The sequence below is a fragment of the Podarcis liolepis genome (assembly GCF_965112155.1).
Source record: "Podarcis liolepis genome assembly, chromosome: 5".
Taxonomy (NCBI): Eukaryota; Metazoa; Chordata; class Lepidosauria; order Squamata; family Lacertidae; genus Podarcis; species Podarcis liolepis.
Window position 1 is genome coordinate 95,401,048 of NC_139556.1, and position 20,546 is coordinate 95,421,593.

A 20,546-nucleotide genomic window follows, 5' to 3' on the forward strand; every position below is an offset into this window, starting at 1 on the left:
GAACCTTCATTCTCCATCTGTGGCGGGCAGCTTCGTGTCAACGTGAGTGGAATGTACATGCGCGGCTGTGTCGGTGACGCAGCTCCGAATATCAGGAGCTGCTGTGCGCAAACATGCGTGGCCTGTCACGGCCCCACAGTGGCCCCCGGAAGATTCACACACAAGCAGGGTCTGTAGCATCCAGATCTGTCGCAGGGCCGGTGTCAAAACTCTGTCTTTATAAGGCGGAAAGTGGATGCAAGCCAGCAACACCATTGCTGAAAATCACTCTTCGGCCTCCGAAACAATTGCACCAGCCTGCTGCTCATATATTGCCCTTCCTACGTGCCCACATGAGGTTGATATTCACCCACCCTGCTGCAATGTGCTGGCCATTGTGGTCTGTTGAGCATCAGCGCACAGCTGGCATTTCGACCACGGACTTCATTCCAAACAGGGCTCCATTCCAGAAGCTGTTTCCAAAACAAGGGCTGAGCCCAGGAACATAGCAAGCAATAAGGAGCAAGACACATCGGAGTGTGCGCAGAAGACATCCTGCGTGCCAGTGAACAGCCCAAGGCTATCCCCACGCTGCTACGTCAAGGCTAGAGGATGGGACATTCAGAGAGGCAACATTCATCTTAACCCTGGCTTTATCTATAAAATAGGCTCTATGATTGGGATGGGGAGCCAGGGGCCACATTCCTCTCTGGGCAACCTTCTGAGGACCACATGGCAATAGTGGGGAGATGCAAAAGTGTGTAGAGCAATGGGTGCAAATGTTACCTTTGTGCAGCAGCCTAGTTTCTACACAAACCTCTCTCTTTCATGCTGGCAAGCTAGAGGAGGAGAGCAGCAGGGGTCTTGGAGATGCCTATCAACAGGGAACATCTGGGCAATAGCACAGATTGAGACTCTTAAACTCAGGGTGGTGGGTTCAAGTCCTAAACTGGGAAATAATATTTCTGCATTGCAGGGGGTTGGGCCAGATGACACTCGTGGTCCCTTCCAACACCATCATTCTGTGAAGTGGATTGTACTTCTGTTTAAATTACAGTGGTACCTTGGTTTGCATACGTCTTGGTTTGCATACGTTTTGGATCACAAACACGTCAAACCCGTAAGTGTATGTCCCAGCTTGCAACCTTTTTTTAAATTACGAACAATTTTGGGGGGATTATGAACATTTATTTTTTTGAGGCCCCATTGGTGAAAGCGTGCCTTGGGTTACAACCTGTTTTGGTTTACAAACGGACCTCCGGAACGGATTATGGTTGTAAACCAAGGTACCACTGTATAGTCATTGTTTCTGAAGGTGTACCTATAGATGATGATGATGATCATCATCATCATCATCATCATCTTCATCTTCTTCATCATCATCTCATCATCATCACCCTTCCCATCTGGCTGGGTTTCCCCAGCCACTCTTTACAACATATCTAAAAATATAATAAAACATCATTCCTTAAAAGCTTTCCTAAGTTATTTATTATTTATTCAATTTATATACTACTCTTTATCATAAGATCCCAAAAGCACCGTTACGCAAATCTGTGTCCTAGGTGGATTCATTTCTGCCAGGCCTGTGTGTGTGTGTGTATGTATGTATGTATATATTTATTTATTTATTATTAATTTCCAAAACCAAAAAAGGAAAAATTACAAACATCAAATTCAACATCCATATTCATTTTCTAACATAAACCTATTACAGAATTAACTAGATTAAAATATACCTATTTACTCTAAACTTCTCTTTGCTGTGTACAAATACAACACAGTTAGAAATTTAATATTAAAGCTTTTATATTATAAATAATATTTCAAATTCCCCTATCACCCATTTTCTGACCTAGGCGGATTCATTTCTGCCAGGCCTGTGTTTCTAAATGTGCTGCCTCTGAGCGTGAGCAAGGGGGCAAGTCCTTCTCTGCTGAGGATCTTCCTCCTTCTCCTCCTTCCTGGATAAATGAGAAGCAGGGATAAGAAGTCTGGACAACCAGCCGATTCCCTGAGCCATTTGATCCCCAGCCCTTCCACCGATAGACATTAAGTCCTTGCATCTCCATCCCTCTGGCAAGCTGGGAGCGTTCTCTGTCACCCCCTTGGCCTGGAACCCTGTCTTCGCGTTAATGTTTACACGGGTAACCGGGGGCCTTCTGCCTTTGCACATTGCATTTTCTGCTTGACCACGTCCATCTGTGTCCCCGCATAATGATTTTTTATGCTACATTAATTTAACACACTGACGCAAGCTGAGAGGGCCAGGACCCCGGGCTTTTTAATTGTGTCAAAGAAAATTTTGTACACTTGCCCTTTCATTAGGAGCCAGGGTTTTTGGGGATGGTTCGCACAAGGGAGGGTTGAGGAAAAAAAGGGGAGTGTGTGAAGGGAGAAAGAGGAAGGGAGCGATGCTCCGAGCTGTGCTAAGGCCAGAGAAAAAGAAGAGTAAAAAAAAAAGCGAGAGTGTGTGGATTTCACAGGCGGTAGAGGACAGATTAATATACCGTGAACAGAAGATCTTGTTGTTAGGATTAATTAATCAAAAAGAAAAAAGAAAGAATAAATAAATCACTCCCTAGTTTAGCATTTTTGAAAGTACGGATGGCCAAGCCACCCCCACCCCCTGCAAGGCTCCCTGTCTGCTTCCATTTCCAGCACAAGCTCCTTATCTTCAAAGCAGTTCATGGCCCAGCTCCATAGGGAAGGAAGGGGCAGAGCTCAGTGGCAAAGCATCTGCCTTAAGCGCATCAGAGCAGCCTGCAGGATCAGGCCAATCATGCTTCTGTCGCAGCATCCTGTTGCCGCAGTGGGAAACCACTGTGGGAAACCCACAAGCAGGATTCGAGCACATGGACAACTCTCCCCTCCTGGCGTTTCCAGCATTCAGAAACATTGCTGGCTCCAACTGTGAAGGCAAGCATAGCCATCGTGGCAGGTAGCCATCAACAGCCCTCTCCCCCTCCACAAATTTGTCTAATCCTTTTTTAATGCTGTCTAGGTTGGTGGCCAGGGACACGGGTGGCGCTGTGGGTTAAACCACAGAGCCTAGGGCTTGCCGATCAGAAGGTTGGCGGTTCAAATCCCCGCGATGGGGTGAGCTCCTGTTGCTCGGTCCCTGCTCCTGCCAATCTAGCAGTTCAAAAGCACACCAAAAGTGCAAGTAGATAAATAGGTACCGCTCCTGCGGGAAGGTAAACGGCATTTTCGTGTGCTGCTCTGGTTCACCAGAAGCGGCTTAGTCATGCTGGCCACATGACCGGGAAGCTGTCTACAGACAAACGCCGGCTCCCTTGGCCAATAAAGCGAGATGAGCGCCGCAATCCCAGAGTCGGTCACGACTGGATCTAGTGGTTAGGGGACCCTTTAGGTTGGTGCCCATTGCTGCCTTCTGTAGGAACAGGCTCCGTAATTTAACTGATGTCAAGTTAGGTGTGCCTCACCTACTGAAAGGACTGACTTGTGCAGAAAGACAGCAGGCAGCCTCTGCCGACATAGGGCAATTCGGCAGCACATCTGCGCAGAGAGCAACTGAACAAACAAAGCAGCCCCAAGCAGAGATGCTTCAAAATGGCTCATTCCCCACGGGATATAAGAAGGGAAAGTTCTGTAGCACTGAATGAATGGACAACTGTCGCTGTGGTCTAAACCACTGAACCTCTTGGGCTTGCTGATCGGAAGGTCAGCAGTTCAAATCCCCCTGACGGTTTGAGCTCCCATTGCTCTGTCCCAGCTCCTGCCAACATACCACTTGAAAAGCACGCCAGTGCAAGTAGATAAATAGGTACCACTGTGGCGGGAAGGTAAATGGCATTTCTGTGCACTCTGGCATTCGTCACAGTGTTCTGTTGCGCCAGAAGCAGTTTAGTCATGCTGGCCACATGACCCAGAAAGCTGTCTGTGTACAAACGCCCGCTCCCTTGGCCTGAAAGCGAGATGAGCGCTGCAACCCCATAGTCACCTTTGACTGGACCTAACTGTCCAGCGGTCAGTTACCTTACCTTTTTACCTACCATTTGAGTGCCCAGGATCCTTTAATTATCTAAGCCATTTCTTTCTCAGGACCCACCAGCAGCTCTCTCCTGGTACACCAGTGCCCAGCTTGGAAACCTCTGCCCTAGGTGTGTTTTATTTCTAGGAGAAATAACTGCCAACACTCAAGTCTGCCTCAACTAGCTGAGGCTGATGGGAGTTGTAGTTCCAAACTTCTGGAAGGCACCAGGTTGATGAAGGTTGGTTTATACTCTTAGCGACTTTGCCACACCAGCTTTATAAATTTAAGGTAGCGGTTAGGAAATTTTGAGGTTTTACTTATCTGTAATAAGGACACTGTTGGTGTTTGTTTTGCTCTGAGGCTCAGCAATATGGTGGGCTACAGAGATGCAACTGCAGCTACGCCATCAATTGCTTATTCTGCCTGGGAATGAAAGAGGAGCAGAGGAGTTTGAACTTAGCAGGAGGCTTTCAGGGAGAGGCAAGCAATATTTCCATCAAAAAGTGTTTGCATTTTCCCTGCACGTTTCCAATCTGGCAAACTTCCACCGGGTGTGTGTGTGTGTGTGTGTGGAACGGGACCGTATTCGCTCCCTTATCTCTGCAAGGATTTAAAATTCTCATTTAAAAATTAATTTCTGACATCCAGAATCCGATTTGTTTAATGTTAATAACCATGAAAAAAGAGAGATTTGTCGTAAAAAGGGTTTGTGCTTACGGACGTGCGGGATGTGGTTATTGTTTTTCCAGGAATCTCAGGGAAATGTCAAAAACAGTTTCCCAATTCATGAACATGTATGGTTTTATATGGTACTTTTTATAGGGAAGCTTATCCCTGTGATATATGAAAATTACAAATAAAGCAGGGAAAACGAATTTGATATCGGAGGAGAGGGAGGGGGAGAAATACTCGCTGGAATGGAGAGAGATTTACCACCAACTTTTTCCACCAGATCCTTTTAAAGGAAGAGGTCAATTGGAACTGGGACAATGGATTGCACCCATTGCCTTCCAAATGAGAAGTGGTGTTGGAAGCCATTAGGGAGGTGGGGGAAAGTGTGGCAGCCAAGAAGCCTCCAGGATATAGAGGGGGTAGAGAGGTGCAATGGTGAAAGCGAATGGGTACAGTGGCAGACCATCTGCTTTGCATGTAGAAGGTCCCCGATTCACTCCCCCGAATCTCTACGTAGGGCAGGGAGAGACCCTTGCCTGAAATCTGTGGGATATTATTGCAGTCAAACCAACCATTTATGTTTTGCCACAGAAAAGTACATGGAAGGGCTTGGGCTCACAGAGCTCTCCTGTAAAATTTGCTAGAGAGAACTCTGTGAGATCACTTCTTCCGTCTGCCTTGGGAGGAAGCTGTAACACCACAAACTTCCTTCCTGCCTGAGCATCTCCCTCTTTCTGCACCATTCTTCCAACTGAACACACACACATACTCAGACACTAGTTTTGAACTTACATTTAATACTTTGGCCCTCCAGATGTTGCTGAACTCCAATTCCCATCAGCCCCAGCAAGAATGGTCAATGGCAAGAGATGATGGGAGTTGTAGTCCACCAACATCTGGAGGGACAAAAGTTCTCCCACACCTGGTGTAGGACCACTGCCAGTCACTATAGGTCATGAATGGGAAACCCATGTCTCTCTGTCAGGCGTTCTAGACTTCCTCTCATCTCTTCCTCAGGCCATGCACTCCTTGCACAGGAGTCAGGTGATCTGGTCCATCTAGCTCAGTATTGTCTACAGCAGGCATGGCCAAACTTGGCCCTCCAGATGTTTTGGGACTACAATTCCCATCATCCCTGACCATTGGTCCTGTTAGCTAGGGGTGATGGGAGTTGTAGTCCCAATACAACTGGAGGGCCAAGTTTGGCCATGCTTGGTCTACAGCAAGGGCCACACCCCTTCATAGGAAATCTTCCAGGAGCCACACGCTGGGGTGGGTGCAGGTCCAGAAGCAAAAGCGGGCAGAGTAATGGATGTGACTCGTATCTTTGCACAGTGGGCAGGATTCCAGCACAGCACAAGATTTCTACATGCACACACCTTCCTCCACTCTTACAAACAAGAGGCACCGAGATAGTTTAAGGATGCCTTTCTGCCAGGCAAAAGCACCTTGAGCCACCCACTCCACGCCTTTCTGGTGTGTGTGCACTCACTATTGACCGCAGTGACTCTATCAGGCTCTATCAACTCTCTTAAAATGGCCCAAGCTGCACTCTGTTCCCTACCCCAAATGCAGCCCAATGCTACTTCTACACATTTCAATTGGTCTCTCTCTCTCTCTCTCTCTCTCTCTCTCTCTCTCTCTCTCTCTCTCTCTCCAGAGCAGTGGCTATCATTATTAAGGCCAGGAATCTCATAGGGACTAAGACTATGAGCAAGATGCTTATGCAGCAGGTAAGAGGAAACATGTGAGGGAACCACTGGCACCAGTTTCCCAGCCTCTGCAGCAGGGTTCAAGAGATTAGCCTATTTCCAGGCAATGGCAATTTTGCACGTGTTCATTCATAAGTCTGTTTCAATCCTGTTTCTCCACTAATCGACATTAAAAAAGAAAATCAAAAGCCACACAAAATTGGCAGTTAAACAAATATCATTTTTTAATCACAAAATGCAGATTTTAAATATATATTTACTCCCAACGTCCACATTTCTCAATGCCCTCCGCCCTAAGCTGTCTACCTTGCGATGCATTTATGGATACGTTATTTTGAGCAGGGAACTCGGTTGCAAATTTCGGAGAAGTGCAAGAAAGTACACTCTGGTCCTTAGTCCAATTCTGCAAGTATCGCTCAAGGAGCTGGGTACCAGTGGCTGGTCCTGAGATCCATGCGGAGTACCCTCCCTCTGGGGCAATGGTGCCAAACTTTTGGCGGCCATCCGCAAGCTTGGTGGGCTGCCTACCCTAGAAGAAAGCGGCCTGAGAGTTGCCAAGTTCCCCCTTTGCCCATCCATTTGGGAGCCTCTTCCCATGGGCACCTTCTGGGTTGCGGGGAGCGGGGAGGAGGAGGAGGCTGAGTGGTGGGTTGTGTATGTGAGCCGGGGGTTAAGTGGTTTGTTTGTGTTGGATGAATGGCGAGCGGAGCCTAACAAGGCAGATCGAATGGGGGGTGAAGGGCTGTCCAGACGGAAACTGACAGCTCGATTTCAAGCTTGTCATGCATGGATTTGGTGGGTATTGAGGAGGGGACATTCCTTCCCGGAGCACCCAGCTCCCCTGGCTGCGGACAGACAAGCCACCAAGAGGAGCTGCCATCGAAAGCGGCCCGGAACTCCTCTTGGGAACAAAGCCTCTCCAGAAGCCAGGCTGCAGAGGCCTGCCAAGCCGCCAAGGCCTGGAGCGGCACCAAAGGCTGGGTCTATGCAGCGCCATACATCTCAGCTGCGCTCCTCACGCCCTCCCCGGCTCCGAATTTTTCAAAAAACAACAACACCCCCCCCCCAAAAAAAACCTCTTTGGCACACTTGAGGTAGGCCTTTCTGTGGCCTGCTATGGCCCCCCCCCGCCACCCTTTCATGAAAAGATCATGAAAAACAAAGGGAACATGGTCCAGAAAAACAAGAGGAACCAAGGCCTAGAAACAGGCCACAGGAGGAGATGCCCGTTACCCTGGCAACCAAAGGAGAATAGATTGGAGAGCTCCAGGAAGACAACCCGGACCGAATGATACGGAGTATCATTTATGTGGAAGGGAATGCACATGTATGGACACTGTCTAAGACCTCACGATGGATGGATGAAATAAATAATGATAATGAAATCCGAGCCTAAAACTCCTTCCCTGGGGCTGGATGGGACCTGTGTATAATCATTATTTTAAAACTTTTATGCTGCTGCTGCTTCTCTCTCCCTATTCAAAAACATGGATGCAATGGGGCTCGCCATACTCCTTAAAATAGCAGTCGAGAAAGACCAGTGTTAAGAGATCAGGCTAGAGAAGAAATTTATATAATTCTGGGTAGGGGTGGGGTGTCATAAAAGCACAGAATTAAACAGGATAAGCCCAATAGCCATGTTTTAACCAGGCACCTAAAGCAATAACATGCCTGGGTCCTGCGTTGCAGGGGGTTGGACTAGATGGCCCTTGGTCTAGATGACTCTACAATTCTATGATGGATCTTCTTTGGTGCCACCACAGAAAAGGCCCAGCTCCTGGTGGCTACTTGTCTGGCTTTATCAAGTTGAGGGCTTTGGAGGAAAGCCTCCAGTGATGATCCTGTGGGGTAGACCATACAGAATCTCCTAAATCCAAAGTAGGACTAGACCTTTATTGGGGCTGACCAAAATGTCACAAAGTGTGGCCTGCTTCCAGGTTCTCCAGAACTTTTTATCAGGCAATATATTACACCAAGCAGAGGGATGAGGAAAAATTAAGCAAATATGAAAACTAGGCTGGAGCTGGAGCCATGAGGTCAGGTTGTAGGCTCTCTCTCACAAACGCATATACTGCCCACTTCCTTTACAAAGTAGGGGGAGGAAGGGGAAACACTTGCTTTGCCTCTGTGAAGCAGAAAAGCTGAGCTGTGCTAGTAAGGGGGCCATGTGTCTTGCCTGACAGAGCACAGTCCTCTGTTTGAAGGGCTTCCCAGTCCAAGTCCACATTCAAGAACCCTAAGGAAGGAGAGCAAGAGGAGTCTTGAAGTTCCCAATCAGGTATTAACACCTGGGCAGCAGACCGATCAGGTCTCCTGGCCACAGTCTTCCCCACTATGGCGAGACATGTTGCATTTCTATTCAAATTCAAGTCATTTTAAAAAATAGAAAATAAAAAAATAGTCTGCTTCTATAAAGTAGCAGAGGCAGATTTTATCGCCGCCTCTGGTGATGCATGGCCTTCATCTTGGAGATGGGTAAAAGTGGGCATCATAATTGCAGCTCCTGAATTTTCCCCGTATCCCTCCTATAGGGGTGAAGGGCTCCCCCACGCTGGAAGCCTTCCAGCAGCCGTCCATCAGGGATGCCCCAAGTCTGGATTTTCCCCTGCGCCGAGCAGGAGGGGTTGCTGGACAAGACGGACCGTTCCAACCAATCTGGGGAAGAGATTTCAGAAAGCAAACAGGCCTTTAACTCAGCAGGTAAAATTAGGAGTAGAGACAGTGAGTGGAAATGGAAGACACTTGAGAAATCCGTTCCAAATAGATTTTTCGTTGTTGTCCTTTAGAGGGGAGGGAAAATTAATCATTGCAAGACTCTGGCCGGGGGCGAAATGCGGAATTCTCTCCCGGCTGATTGAAAGATTCTGTGACAGATCGTCAGATGCGATTTGCAGGCATAGAACAGCTTGATTCATCACAGGGGTCTCTTTAGGCTTTCTGATCTTATCCCTGCCCCCAACCCCCATTGATGCATGTTGACATATATATACCAGCATGAGGCCAACTGTTTACAGCCAGTGTAATGTCTACCCTTTAGTGCCCTGGTCTCAGTTATTAACATGTGTATGCATGAACATCAGAGAGCCCAGGGTTGCCATAAGTCCTCTTTTCTTCCAGGATACATCCTCTTTTTCATGGGTATGTAAAACGAGAGTCGTCATAGAGATCCATAGTTAAAAGCAGAAGTCGGCAAATGTGTCATCTTTGTTGCGCTTCAAAATATGGCAACCCGGCCCGAAAGGCTCATCTGTTCAAATGCCCTGATACCCACAGCTGTCAGGTAGACACCTCTAGGAAGCCCACCTAAGAACATAAAAAGAGCCTTCTGGATCAGGCCCAAGGCCCATCTGGTTCTGCTAGCAGTGCAGTAATTAAACTGCTAGCAAATTTGTAAAGCTAAGCTGATTCCAGAACGGTTTCAAATATGATGGGAGATTGCATGTGGGGATTCCTGCACGGGGTTGAATTAAATGACCTTTGGGGTCCCTTCCAACTTTACGATTCTGCAATTCTAGCCCAACATCCTGTTCTCACAGTGGCCAAGCAGATGCCTGTAAAAAGTCTGCAAGCAGGACCTTGTGCGCAAGGATGCTCTCACCTCCTGTGACTTTGAGCAACTAGCATTCAGATGCAGTAATGCTTCTTACCTTGGAGGTAGGGCATAGCCATCCTGGCTGCTATAACTACCGTATTTTTCGTTCTATAGGACGCACATTTTCCCCTCCAAAAATTAAGGGGAAATGTGTGTGCGTCCTATAGAGCGAATGCAGGCTGCGCCGCTAAGCCCAAAGCCAGAACAGGAAGACGGAGCACTGCGGAGCGCTCCTTCTCGCTGCTCTAGCTTGGGGACGGCTGCGCGCAAACCTCTCCAGGGCAGCGGGGTGCCTTCACCCCGCTGTCCTGCAGAAGCTAGCAAGGCTGTTCCCAAGCCAGAACAGGGAGGCGGAGAGCTCCGTCTCGCTGCTCTAGCATGGGGACGGCTGCGCGCAAACCTCTCCAGGGCAGCGGGGCGCTGCGCTCCAAAGGCTTCAGGGATCTTTGAGGCTGGCGGTGGGGGAAAGCAGCGCTTCGCCCCACCGTCAGCCCCACAAGCTCTGGTGAATGTACCTTGAACGCACCTTGTTTTAGAGGGGGAGAACAAGAAAAAAAAATTTCCCTGTTCTCCCCCTCCTATGGTCCGGTGCGTCCAATGGAGCGAAAAATACGGTACTAGTTGTCACAGCCATTGATAGGCTTCTCTGCCATGAATTTGTCCTATCCTCTTTTAAAACCATCCAAGCTAATGGCTGGTGCTGCCTCATGTGGAAGTGAGTTCCATAGTTTCACTAGTTGGGGCTGATCGGAGTTGCAGTCCCAAAGATCTAGAAGGCACCAGGTTGGGGAAGGCGGCTCCAAAGCATTCGCCTGGGTTGCTCAAGTTACACATGGCAAAGTGAGGGTCAACTGGAGTATCAGGAGAAGCAGAAAAAAAGGACAACCTTCCAGTTCTATGAATGGGAAAGGAATGTTCCAGGAGTCATGACAGACCGATAGCCATGCCAAGAAGGAGTTAGCACTTCTTTAAAAAATAACAAAAACTGGACCTTTCTCATGTGTCTATAATGGTGGCCTGCTAGCCAAAAGGGTTAGAAATATAAATCCATACAAATCACTTCTTTTATTACTACATGGAAAAATGGCTCACCCACCTGAAAAGAACTGCATTGCTCTATACCAAGAATAATTCCCTCCCTCCCTGCCGAAGTCATCAAAGTGTGATGTCTATAAATGGCTAAAAATAGTGTGTGGCTTCAAAACTTGGAAACAGCACCGTTATAAATGCCAGATGCATTTTGACTTTCATCCTTCTTTGGGGGCTAAGTAACCGAAAGATGGAAATGGGTCCCATACACTCTTTTTGGGTCAATCAGATATTTATGGTTTGTAGCCAATGGCATTACAGTGTAACACGCAACCGAAGGCAGGACAATCCAAGACAAAGTTAAATATATGTGAATTTTCGGGAACGCAAGTTGTCAAAAATTACAAAGGGTAAAGTTCCCAGAATTGTTTAAATTTTTTGAAAAAAGTCCCTTGGCAGACAGCACTGCTTCGGGTCCAAAAAGTAGCTTGTAACTTTCTCGATATAAAGATTTTAATATATACATATAGAGAGAGAGCAGCCTGACATGAAGCGTCTCCTGGAATCGAGGTTATGACTGGCAACTTTTCAACTAGCCTGGGCAGCTATCTGTGGTCAGTAGCAATGGTTTGAACGTGAGCAACCAGCAACTGATCAAACTTATTTCTATGGGATGAAAAGTTTCATACAATCCTGGAAGCACGGGGCGAGAAAGGACCTCACAGGGCATCTAGTCAAGCCCATACCCAACCCTGTTGTTTCAGAAATCCCATTGCTACAGCACCCTTGATAGGTGGCCATCCAAAAAACTCAGAGCTCATGAAGCAGGGCAGGACTTTGGGTCCAGGGCCCCACTCAGCAGAATGAGGAGGTGGGCCTTCAGTGCAGCACGAGTGGCTTGCCACAATTTGAAGTATGTGAAATTGTCAGGAAAAAGCAGCAATGCAAGAGCGAGCTGCAAGTTGCTGGAATGCAAAACAGGATGTTGATGTTTGGGACTGTACTATAGCAACAAAGGGGCAGTCTATTCACTGTACTGAGCACCGGATGTTAGCTCAGAGTGTCATCTGACCTGTACTGGAAGTACAGGGGTGGAGTTTATCTCTCTACTGTTGGAGACTGGAGAGTGCAGACGTGTTTCTCTGTACTGCTGCAATGACAGAAATAAAGACATGTAAATAGATTTCTGTCTGTCTCTTTTCCCCTCCCTGAGGGAAGCAGGGAGGAGGGAGGAGAGGTGTGTCCCTCTCACGCTGAGTGGGATCGCCGATAGTGACCTTGCCTGTATCCTGCCGGGAGACGCAGACGGGGAGGTCAACAAGGATCTCAAGCCGAATGCCTGGAGTGTGGCCAGTTACCTCTGACTGCGCCCTGAGAATCCAACAGAAATAATACACACGGCCATCTAAAGTTTAGATTCTTAAGGATGGGCCCCATGAGATCCCCCTGGGGCCTCTATATTATCATTAAGTCCTGGATCTACAACAGCAGTTGCCAACATGATGCTTTAGTGTGTGTGATGGCAACCTTGAGGCAACCCGCTCTGAGCCCACCACACCCTTGGCCATGAGGTAGTGAGAGTGTTGACCGTTTTTCCCCTTGAAAAGTGCCTAGAACCGAAAGAGGAAATTGTAAATGTGACACTCTTTCGCACTTCCTCTTGCAGGCCTATGTGCTTTTCAAGGCTCACGTTGACTATTGCACATCAACCTTCTGCCCAGATCCCTTGCAGACCCACCAAATATCTGGGGGGAGGGGAGTACAGCTCATTGGTTTTTTTGCATGAGATCGGGACAGCCAGTTTGGGTACCACGCTCTCCCCCCCCAAAAAAAAAGCACTTGGGGGGAGATTGCAGTGTGGGTCACGTGACTCTCCCAGGAACATGTGCTGGAAGACGCACACCCCAGTTTTTTACCTGAAAAATCTGAGTTGTATACCCATGGAGAAGCAGAGCGTGTACACATTGGTGCATTTGTTCCTCATGTCTCTCTTAGAGTTCAGGCTGATCACAGGGAGGAGGGAGACAAGTGGCCAGACCGGGGAGTGTCTATGAAGTTCACTCAACAATACAGACGTACCCATAGCCCTCAAAAGGTTGGCGACCCCGGCTCTAAAATTGCCCGACTGCACCCCTGATGAAGTACAGTCCACCTGGATGTCACACATATACAGAGGCGGGTTTTAGACTCAAATTTGGATCCTGCCATTCTGCAAAGAAAGCTATGTTCAAGAAGGTTCCCAATAAAGAAGAATAACATTGCACAAAACAAGAAAAATTTCAAGAAGCTATCCAAAACAATACATTTCAAACACAGTGTCAACATTTCAATAAGGTCTCTCAAAGACGATTCATTAAAAAAAAATCAACTAAATCTCTGCATAGATATTAAACATCAACTTTTCAAAAGCACTCCCAGAAATCACATCACTGATAGGAGTTGTCAAGAACCCAAGAAACCATTCTGGCAGCCAGTTTTACACCCAAGTAACCTCCTCTCCACCGATCCCCTGGGTTTCTTCTGTACACCATGCTCCACTCTTTATCCCAGAGGCGTTCTCAGAATGTAAACTCATTCACTTTCCTTTTCTAGGACTGAACAGGATGGCAAAAATGGGGGGGGGGGTTGCAACTGCAGTGTGAAGGCAGAGTTGGGGTGGGGGAAGGTGACCCTTGTCTCCTTCCCATTTTCTGAGTGGCCATTAATAGTAAAGGAGCAGGTGTGGCCAAAAATGCTGGCAACCAGGGGCAGTCCAATACATGTTGTTTCCCGAGGCTAGGGGTACGGAATAAATTCAAGACAGTACACATTTAAAGCCAAATGTATCAAATTCTCATTTTCAGAAACAGTATGAGAACCAAAACACAGTCATCCTTTGAAATTTGCACATATCCAAATTTTGGGTTTTGGTTCTCCAGCCTGAGAGAGTTCACAAGCATGCATATATTGGGGGAAAGTGTGCATAAAAATGAGCAACAGCAACAATAACATACAACAGGTAAGTTGCTTGCAGAAATGTGTTCATTACTCAAAACTGCATGCAAAATTGCTCACAGATTACTTGCTGTTACCCCTTCCAACCAGCAGCTGCAGCCTGAAGCAGCTGCCCCACTCTCCCTAATGATAGGGCTGGCCCTGCTGGGGCTCCCAGTCCAAAAACAGTACGGCCATTTGGCTGATCATGTGACTCTCCCTCTGCCCAACAGCAGTCAGCTGGTTACCAATATACAGGCTGGCCGCATCACAGAAAGCTGCCGATTTTGCAAGCTTTGTCCTTTTCAGCAGTGAATGAGGTGTAGGTGGAATGTGGCCTGTTCCCTCGTCTTCGCTCATCCTGCATCAGGAGGCATGTTTGTATAGTCTCTTGGCTAAGAGGTGTTTGCTTGGGGTGACTAATCTCTCCATCGGCAGCTCCCTGGGAGGGGAGAAGGGGGTAAAAGTGCCTTTAAATGTAGGCGCCTGGGGACTGTTTGTACTTCTAAGCACTTCAGCCAACAGCCGGCTGCAACGAGCTGGCACAGGGAGCCCTGGAGGATTCTGGGTAGAAGCCACCCCTCTCCCCTGCCCACCCCACCCTAGGCTTGGTCCAATTCCTTCACAACCCACCTCCCACCGCTAGTCCCCCCCCCAACTGCACAGTGCAATACGTGGCCTCCAATATTTGCAAACACGGAGAAATCCCTCTTTGAGGCGGTCACTGGCCCAGCTGCCGGCTTTGTGGCTGTGCCTGCTCATTTGGGGCTAATTACCATTCACAGGGTGGGATTCTTTCCTGCTCCTTTTCTGAATCAGTGAGAAATGCCAAGAGGGCCCTTTCTGCCTACGAACTCATGCATTCATTCATTCTTCCCCCTCGACGCGACGCTAATCATCTCTCGGGGAAAAGACAAAGATCTAGGCTGGGTCACTACAGACAGAGGGTCTGAAAAGCGGCAGGGAGAGAAGAAGGGGGGGAGGGGGGAGAAATCATGCTCTGACATCACCCAGGTCTGCAAACATACATGTATTCATGCATGCACATGCCCCTGTTTCTTCCTCCCCTCAATGAGAGCCTCGTTTTGTTTTGCAACTCTGGGTTGCTAGAATTGTCTTCAGGGTTTTGCTCCTTCCTTGAGTCTCTAGAGAAGCGGTTCCCGAACCTTCTCAGGCCGCTGCATGCTTGGTTCCATGAACTCATCCCCAGTTCCCCTTCCCTATAAAAAAAATTAATTCAGAATAGCAGTTTGCACCACCCACTAAGGAAGATAGAATTCAAAATTCAAAACAAACACAGTAAAATTCAACACAGAAACAATTAATTGCACATTTATACAAAATCCAGTTGAAACTATTTCACAGAATCATAGAATTGTGGAGTTGAAGGGACCACAGGGGTCATCTAGTCCAACCCCCTTTAAAGCAGGAACCGCAACTGAAGCTTCCATGACAGACTGCCATCCAACCTCCCCTTAAAAACCTCCAAGGAAGGAGGGTCCATCACCTCCCGAGGGAGTCTGTTCCACTGTGGTTTGATTAATTCAACCAAACTGACAAACTTGATCCAGTGATACCAGTTTTTCAAAGTCTGATGGTCATTTATACCTCCAGCTCCCCCTACTGCCCCCTTGCCTCTTAGCATCTCCCGAAGTAATCCCACTGTGTCTCCCCCTCTCCCCTATGGAACCACACATTTTGGGAAGCGCTGCGGTAGAATATACTGCTGTGCTCACTCCAACCTCTGAGCACCAAGGGACTCCCAGGGTCCCTGGTGCTTTCCAAGGGTTCTGTTTCCTTGGCATTAAGGTCAATGGAGACCGGGGTGTCTTCAGGGTATATGGTTTTATATACACATCTATACAACCTGAGAATAAGATGGAGGCGCTCACAGTACTGACACACCAGCAGACCTTGCCTCCCGATCAGGTTTTTGGAGAGAACCCCAAGTCATAGCTTTGGGTCCAGCACAAAAGCAAGACAAATCTCCACCTTCCAGCACCAGCTGGGACTCACACCAAAAGAGCCCCCATTTGGCCTACCGTTCTCCATTTCAGGGTGATGTGGAGTCCAGTCAGGTGACTGGTGGGGAGGAGAAATACCACTTTCCTGGAGAGCAACATTGCTAAGTTGTTGCTGTGGCCACAGAGCTCACCCTTTGAGATGCTGGTGGGAGCACTTAATCGATTCAACAGTTTCCTCTACTACAGGCATCCCCAAACTCGGCCCTCCAGCTGTTTTGGGACTACCACTCCCATCATCCCTAGCTAACAGGACCAGTGGTCAGGGATGATGGGAACTGTAGTCCCAAAACATCTGGAGGGCCGAGTTTGGGGATGCCTGCTCTACTAGATTCTAACCTCACAGTCACAGCTTTGGGAGGGACCCACAGATGTCACCAAGACTGACCCCCACAAGCTCATAACAATACATTTCTAAGCAGAGGGGTCTGCAGAATCCTGCATCTCTAGCAGGAATGGCTATATGTCCACATGAGCAAACGCTAAGGCGCCATGCACTGCTCAGGTTGCCATTGTCTGCACACACAGAAACATGCACACATGTGCACACACATACTAAGGCCCGCAGGACCGTCTTTAGCATATGCTGCCCATGTCTACACCCAAGATATACTTCTCTACGGTTGCAGGCAAAGCCATGGCGGCAGCAGTGGCATCCTGCTCTTCCGAGTCTCACTGCTGTCGTCCCTCAAGAACCGGGTGCCCAAGCTCCGCAAAGGCACACAGCTTCACATCCAAGCGCTTTTATTTGTTAATATTTTTTATTAATTTTCCATCAAGAAAAAAAATACATATCACACCACATTACAACTTTAACAAATTTCCTCTTTTTTGGACTTCCTTCAACCTCTCTGACAATCATCCGAATTTAACTTTTTTAATTACACATTTCCTGAATTTACTATTGCCTTTTAACATACCCTTCCACATTTTGTTTTTCTTTTTTACAATATTTCTTAGACTTTTACAGAGCTTCTTTAAATGCCACTAACGTTATTTCTTTGTCACTTATTGTCAGGGCTGCCTCAGGTCTCAGCTCACAAAAGACCAACGCCAAGTTCTTCTTATATACAAGGATGTTTATTGCAGTTCATAGTAAGTTCCACAACCAAGGCGTGCAGCCCCCACGTCTGTTAACCTTAGATGGTAGAAGTCCCCTCTGAATCGGTCCCTCCCCTACTCCAGTTTAATAGGCTTACGCTGCTCCACCTTTTTCTCTCCTTCCTTTTCCGCAGGGTCTTTCTGCCCGCCGGGGTTCCGCCCCTCCTGGATTCTCCTGACGCGGAATCTCCAGACTGCTCTTCCCCCCTCCTGCGGGCTTTGGGACCTGGCTCCTCCTCCGGGCTCCCTGTTCTTCCGCGCGCCTCCTCATTTGAACTTGGCGTGCGCGCCCAACCTCTAACCTTCCTTTTGACAGTTATGCTACTCCCCTCACTGCCCTCCTCCCCTTCCGGGAGAATGGCTTGCTCTGACCCCTCCTCCTTCTCTGCTGCCGGAGATGTTTCCCCTGACACATTGGAACCTTCCCCCCCTCGCTGCGCTCTGGTGGGGAAGCTGGCCCTGATTCCCAGCTGCCGCTTTGGGGTCCCCTGCTGGCCCCCCGCTCCTGACACTTTCCCCCTGGGGCTCCCCTTGCCCTGACCACAGGCTCCCCCTTCTGGGAATCCTCTGATTCACTGGAGAGACTCATGGAATCCCTTGCGTCATTGCCATCCTCTTCCTCGCTGTCCTGGGATTCCTCTCCCTCGCTCTCCATTTCCTGCCTTCCCTGTGCCTCTGTCCCTGTACCCCTGACACTTATACATTCCAAATACTCAACAAACTTTCCCCAGTCCTCGGTGAACTTTTGATCTCGTAGATATCTAATCTTCCCTGTCAATTTATCAAGTTCTGCATAGTCCATCAGCTTCACTCTCCACTCCTCCAATGTTGATAATTGTTCCTGTTTCCATTTCTGTGCCAATAATATTCTTGCCGCTGTTACTGCATATTGGAAAAGTTTGCAATCCTTTCTATTTATTTCATTTCCTATAATTCCTAAAAGAAAGGCCTCTGGTTTCTTAACAAATGTATATTTCAACATTTTATTCAATTCATTATATATCAGCTCCCAGAAGCTCTTCACTTTCTTACATTCCCACCACATATGATAAAATGTACCATCTTTCTCTTTACATTTCCAACACTTCTTACATGTTTTATACATTTTTGCAAGTTTTACAGGTGTAATGTACCATCTATAAATCATTTTCTTAACATTTTCCCACATCCAAGCGCTTTTAAAAGCTCCCCAGGAGGAGGAGGAAGAAGAAGAAGAAGAAGAAGAAGAAGAGGGACGCAGCAGCCATGCCGATGGCGGGCGAGAGAGCAATGCATCTTCATGGAGGGCTGGACTCTGGGGAGGAGAAAGCAGCCAGCGTGCAGGCAGCAGCAGTGGCCGGCTTTGAATGTCAGCTTGATCAAAATTATTTATTATTTCATAACAGGTAGATAGTTAAGAGCTTAGGCGGCTTCAGTGGGGAGCGCCTGGCGCCCTCCAGAATTCAGTGCCTGAGTGCCCTGCACCCCTTGCACCCCCGAGTAAAGACGGCCCTGAAGGCACATTTCCAATGCTCAACAGTGTATTCTAGGGGCACTGTTTTCCTACTTGTATCTTTAGCCTCACCTTCCCCAACCTGTTGGGGACTACAACTCCCATCAACCCCAGGCCCAAACAGCCAGCTGGTGTTCATGCCCATCACACAATTTTCTGCTTGAAGTTTAAACACCAGCTTATCACCACTTTCCCCTTGTTTTATGTAGGGTAGGGAGGAGAGAATGGTATGTTGCACCATCATAACTGAAGTGAGTCTCTAGCAAGCTGTGCTTAACTTGCTTACCCCTGCAAAGAGTATTTTTTTTAATAAAAACTTTAGAAGAGAACTCATCTGCAGTCTCTTCAATAGCCTTCATCCCATAATGCCCGTCTTTTATGGTCTCGCACAAAACATCTGGCTCAGTGTGCATCCCAGCTTTGACTTTTCAGTTACCTTGCAAACATGGAGCTAATCCAGTTTGCAGTCTGTTCTGAATTTTCAATAGATTCCAGCCCTCCCATAATATCAAAACCATCGTTTGCTCCGTCTGGTGATGGGAAATGGATTTTTCTTAATGGAGATTTGCTGGAGTCCCTGAGCGGTCTGTTGCAAAGTTATATTGTCATTCCCAGGCACTCTTATCTGTCAGAAGAGGCCTAAAGACTCTACTTATATGCTGACGATGTGGTTCTCCCCTATAGCTTCACATTTAAGCAGTTTGATGTGGGGTTGGGTTGGTTTTTTTTAGAGAAAAACACTGAAGGTGTTTCAACTAAATGATGCATCTGTCATGATATGCAATACTTATTTTAAATAAAGTGAAAATACCTGCTTGTCACAAGGCCAACAACATAGACTCATAGAATTTTAGAGTTGGAAGGGACACAAGGGTCATCGAGTCCAACCCCCTGCAATGGAGAAATCTCAACTAAAGCATCCATGACAGACAGCCATCCAACCTCTGCTTAAAAACCTCCAAGGATCGAGAATCCATCAAATTCCAAGAGGTCTCTTCCACTGTTGAACAGCTCTTATTGTCAGAAAGTTCTGCTTGATGTTTGGTCAGAATCTCCTTTCTTGTAACTTGAAGCCATTGCTTTGAGTCCTTACCCTCCAAAGCAGGAGCAAACACGTTTGTTCCCTCTTCCCTGTGATTGCCCTTGAGATATTGGAAGATGGCTATCCTAGCTCTTCTCAGTCTCAGTCTGGAAACGATGCCTTATGAGGAACGGCTAAGGGTGCTGGGCATGTTTAGCCTGGAGAAGAGGAGGTTAAGGGGTGATATGATAGCCATGTTCAAATATATAAAAGGATGTCACATAGAGGAGGGAGAAAGGTTGTTTTCTGCTGCTCCAGAGAAGCGGACACGGAGCAATGGATCCAAACTACAAGAAAGAAGATTCCACCTAAACCTTAGGAAGAACTTCCTGACAGTAAGAGCTGTTTGACAGTGGAATTTGCTGCCAAGGAGTGTGGTGGAGTCTCCTTGTTTGGAGGTCTTTAAGCAGAGGCTTGACAACCATATGTCAGGAGTGCTCTGATGGTGTTTCCTGCTTGGCAGGGGGTTGGACTCGATGGCCCTTGTGGTCTCTTCCAACTATGATTCTATGATTCTATGATTCCTCTTTTCCGGGCTAAACATACCCAGCTCCTTCAACCATTCCTCATAAGGCTTGGTATTCAGACCCTTGATCAACTTGGTTGCCCTCCTCTGCACACCTTCCAGCTTGTCAATATCCTTCTTTAAATCGTGGTACCCAGAATTGGACACAGTATTCCAGGCGTGGTCTGACCAAGGCAGAATAGAGTGGGACTGTATTACTTCCCTTGATCTGAGGATTATACTTCTGTTGACATAGTCTTGCATTTCAAGCAAGCAGGGCAGTGCCCCAATCCTTAGCTATACTATTACATACCAGGATGGGGTTACTGCCTCCTAAAATCTGCTACCAGGCATGAGCATCTCCTTTGGTCCCACCCATTGTCTCCAGGATT